This window comes from Ochotona princeps, chromosome 2 (genome assembly GCF_030435755.1).
Source record: "Ochotona princeps isolate mOchPri1 chromosome 2, mOchPri1.hap1, whole genome shotgun sequence".
Taxonomy (NCBI): Eukaryota; Metazoa; Chordata; class Mammalia; order Lagomorpha; family Ochotonidae; genus Ochotona; species Ochotona princeps.
This window is the reverse complement of record NC_080833.1, coordinates 85,540,400-85,545,441: the sequence shown is the minus strand read 5'-3', so window position 1 is coordinate 85,545,441 and position 5,042 is coordinate 85,540,400.

The window sequence follows — 5,042 nt, the reverse complement described above, 5'->3', positions numbered from 1 at the left end:
AGTTCCCAGGGCCGTGCCCCACTCCCCACGGCCGCCGGTGCGCATGCGCGGCCGGCCAGCCCAGGCCCGCGGCTGCAGAGACGGTGGGTGTGACCGCTGCGGAGGTGCCCTGCAGCTCGGTCGGAGTTACAGTCCAGAGAGGCTTGAACTCAGCGCAGCAAAACTGCAGGGTACCCAAAGCTCCCTTTCCACTCTAGCCTAATCTTCCGGGATCTCGGCATAGCCAGAGCTGCAGATTCTCAGACCTGAACTTGTAGGAAAAGTTCACTAACTGAGCATGTTCTCTCGGGTCGTCTAGTCCAGTTTGCCTTGTCAGCAGCTTGCGCCTGGAGCTTTGTGTACCTGCTGCATTGACTGACAGCCGTGAGCCCTTCAGTTCCCGCGGGTGTGGGAGTCAGTGTGTGTGTTATCAGACCCTATATGTTTTCGGATGGGAAAGGACAGACTCAGTAACAGAATAGCTCTGAAAGCCAAGATTCCGCTACCTTGTGTGAGAGCAAGCACAAGTTGCAATAAACACAGAAACTAACAGGCACAGAAAATGGATAAATTCTTAATTATGCTTTAATTATCAAATAATATGGAAGCTTCTAGACAAGCAAAGAACAGGGTAGATAACACCCCGAAGTTATTCCCGACACAGTGAAGAATCTGAGAAATCATCAATTACAGTGTCATCTACAGCTATAATATCTAGTATGTAGTTATCTTGCACCTGGTTCAGGGAATAGCAATTACATGATGAAATATAGCCTAAGTTTACTGAGCGCTCAGATACCAGAGCACATAACATGCATTCACCACCTGGTTAAGTGGACACTGTTTGTACTGTTTACCATTCCCTATGTTAAACAATCTGCAGCTGTGACCGTGCAGTTGTTATATAAAAGACTGAGATGGGAACCTCGGTGGTCTTATGTGAGTATCACTGTGTCCTTGTCTCAGTGTTCTGTTGCTTTTGTGACAGAGAACAAAAGCCTGGCAAGGCACAACCTATGAATGCAACTCAGCCCAGAATATTCTGTAAAATGCCAGTCCAGGAAGTGCTCATATTTGCACTATAATAGTTTTGGCAGTATGAGGAGGGTGTCGTAGAGGCCTAAGAGCCTGAAGGAAGAAAGGCCAGTGATGCAACTGTCCAGGCAATTGATAAGGAAAAGTGGAAGCCAGGCAGTAGTAGTGGAATGAAATATATAGCTCTATCTTAACTATCTGACGTCTGTTTCTATCTGTTACAGAAACTTAACCTCCTTGGAAGAAGGCGTTTCCTTTTTACTTCTTTTTTTTCCCCCAAGTACTAGTTTACTTATACCTGCATTTATTTTGTGTTGTTGTTGTTAAATTTTTATTTAGAATTTTTGAATTTTATGGTACAATTTTGTATAGACCCAAACTCCCACTCCTCAATAGATTTTCCCCACTTTACTACAATAGTATAGTCCTTCATAAGGAGTCATGATTCCATCAGTCTGTTATTTAAGTGTGCCCCGACATTGCTGGTACAGCTGATGTCAGACAGTCCAGCATCCCATTGTCTATACATTTCCAACAGTTTCATTGGGAGCCCATCTTTGATTTGGAAGCAGGGATGCATACTGCATTGTACCCCACATCTGGATATGGTGGTCTCTATTACTCCTTCACTATACATTCCCATAAATGAGCAGCCATGCAATAAGGTCAATAACCGGTATGAATTAGAAAAACAGCACGTTTCCATTTTATTTCTAACTTTGCCTGTAAATGCCTGGATCTAGCCGTCTGTCATTCGCCTGATGTCTTAGAAAGTCAAATAAAGCTTAGTTTGGGCTTGATGATGTGGAATTTGAGCATGGATAACTTGATTTTCATTTTTAGTCCACTGAGGCACAACGTGGATCAAAGTCCTAAATGTAAGAGCCAAAAGCATAAAATTCTTAGAAGAAAGCCTGGATGTGTTTTGTCACCTATTAATCAATTTATTCTAAAATATGTCACCAAAAGCATAAACAGCCAAACAAAAAGGTATACATTTGACAGCAGTGTAATTAAAATGTGTGTGCCTCAGATATATCATAAAGACAGTGGTGGGTGGTCACTTGTCACAGAAATCAGAACGCATCTAGTATCAGGGCCTGGGTTCAAATCCCAGCTGTGCTCTGAATCCAGGCTTCCTGCTAATGCATACCCAGAAGGTGGTAGATGATATGTTAAGTCCTTGTGTCTCTGGAATGCAAGTTCCTGGAATGAGCCATGGAATGAGTTCCTGGTTCTCAGCCATTTGGATGAGAGATCCCTGTCTCTGTTTCTTTGCCTCTGCAATAAGTTTTAAAGTTCTTAAATGGAGAGTGAAAACATAAACCACAGAATAGAAGAAAACATTAGCAAATCATGTATCTGTTAGGAATCAAATACTACAATATATAAAGAACTCGTACACCTTAAGAAAAAAAAAATGGGCTTGCTATGGTGGCCTAGCGGCTGAAATCCTTGCCTTGAATGCCCCAGGATCCCATATGGGCACTGGTTCTAATTCTAGCAGCTCCACTTCCCATCCAACTCCCTGCTTGTGGCTTGGGAAAGCAGTTGAGGACAGCCCAGAGCCTTGGGACCCTGCACCCACGTGGGAGACCCGGAAGAACTCTTGGCTCCTGGCTTCAGATTGGCACAGCTCCGGTCATTGCAGTCACTGAAGAGTGAATCGTGAAAAAGAAGATCTTCCTCTCTGTCTCTCCTTCTGTCTGTATGTCTGACTTTGTAATAAAAATAAATAAATCTTTAAAAAGCATAAAAAGACCCACCATTTGAAAAAGATTTATTTATTTTTATTGGAAAGTCAGATTTACAGAGTGAAGGAAAGACAGAGAGAAAGATCTTCCATCCGTTAGTTCACTCCCCAAATAGCTGCAACAGTTGGTACTGAGCCAATCCGAAGCCAGGAGCCAGGAGCTTCTTCTGGTTTCCCAGGCCACAAACAGGGAGCTGGATGGGAAGTGGAGCTACTGGGATTAGAACCGGTGCCCATATGGGATTCCGGTGCGTTCAAAGCGAGGACTTTAGCCTCTAGGCCACTGCGCCAGGTCCTCAATGAATTTTTAAAACACTAGTTAATAATAAAATGCATATAACCTTGTTATACAACAAATCCTATTTAGTGCCAGAGTATATAATACTGTGACATATAACTAACATTAATTTGCTTTCTGTCTCTATAAATTACCATAGTTATTTTATTTAAATGCACAGGTGTTTCTTGTGCAGTGGGTAAGATGCCTGCATCCTGTGTTCGAGTGCCTGGTTTGGCGTACTGACTCCACCTCCCATCCAGCTTCCAGCAACGCACATCCTGGAAGGCAAGAGGTGATGGCTAAATTTCTTGGGTTCGTTGCTCCCCATGTGGGATTGAGTTAGGTTGTATTGCAGGCTCCTAGCTTCAGTGTGGCCCAGCCCAGTGTGGACATTTGGGATAAAAAGAGCTCTGTCTCCTTCTTTGTTTCTTTCAAGTAAAATAAAAAAAAAGAATAAATTTAAATGGAATTGTGCATCTATATTCTTTTACTTATAGTCATATTTTGAGGTTCACTCATGTTTCAGCATATCTCAATACTTAGTCATTTTGAAGGATGAATTCTGTTCCCCAGAAGGAATATATTGCACTTGTTTAGCCATTCATCTATTGATTAACATTGTAGTGTGTCTAGATTTTTGCTATTGTGATGTTAAGATCATTTTGTGTAGGCACATGCTTTCATTTCTCTCTGGTAGTTATCTAAAAATGATACAGGAGGGTCATAATGAATCTTTTTTTTTTTCAAAGAAAAAGAGTTGAGACTTCAGTTCTTTTGGGCTCCAGTGAAAGGATTAACTAGTGAATAGGTGCTCCATCTCCTGATGCTCAAAAGAAAGAGGCAGATACATATTATACTAATATCTAGATCAAAGTAAAAATATCATAAAATAAGTAATCTAATTTTTAAAAGGTAATCTCAGAAGCTAAATCAATATATGCTTATCTGAGATGGTAGAGTTAAAGGGACAGTTAATGGAAGACAGGTGTATAGCAGTCCTGGGAAGAAAAGAATTTACGTCAAAGGTGTAACTACTCAGATTTTCATTTCCACACTAATGGCAAAAACAAATGTCATCTCTCAGCATTTCATGTGCACCCACAATGCCCTGGACACTGGTCATTCTAGAAATTGGTTTCCTACTTGCTGTGAGCAGGATTGCTTATGAAAGAAAGCTCTGATCTAGTATTTCCTAATTCTAAGACATTTTTTCTCAAGTGGCAAGTGAATCAAGGTTACATGCCAATAACATACTTTGCCAGTGAGCTGCAGCTTGATGGACATGCCCCAGAGCTGGATGGGATGTTGGCTGGGCTGGGCTAAGCCACAGCACATGCCGAAACACACAGAAAAACTAGGGCTGAGGGCAGGTCTGATGGGGGTCATTAGGGATTGCCCCGACTCGGCTGCAGCACCCACTGATATATGTGAGGACCAGTATGTGGCAGTCTAGCTGCAGCATCCACCGTTTCTCATGAGATATGAGGCTGGGGCAGAACTGACCAGGTAGCTGCATCCACCAGAATGTACATTGGCTGGCACAGGAGACAGACAGAACTTGACCCTGCACTGACTGGTGCATAGAAGAGTCAAGACTGAGGCCACCCCAGGAGACGTTTCTTAGGGGACTCCCCAGTTAGACTACTGAGTTCAGATCCCAGCCACAGCAAAAACCACAAGAAGTGTGACCCGACCTCAGAGTGCATTTGTTGGGTCTGGGCCTCAGTTGCTGATGCTTGTGCAGTAGACAGCATGCCCAGATGCACACACAGGACACAACAGTTATCTAGCAGCCGGGGATGTAAATTACTTCGTCAGAGGATGGAGCGCAGAACAGGTTGGACAATTCTCCTGGCCAAACTTTATAGCATATCCCTGGGTCTATGGATGCACTAAAGCAGACCTTGTAAATAATAGACCTTGGAAAGATTTTCTCAACTCTGGAGCAATGAATCCTAACAACTTCTTAGAACTATCAAAACCACTCCAGTAACA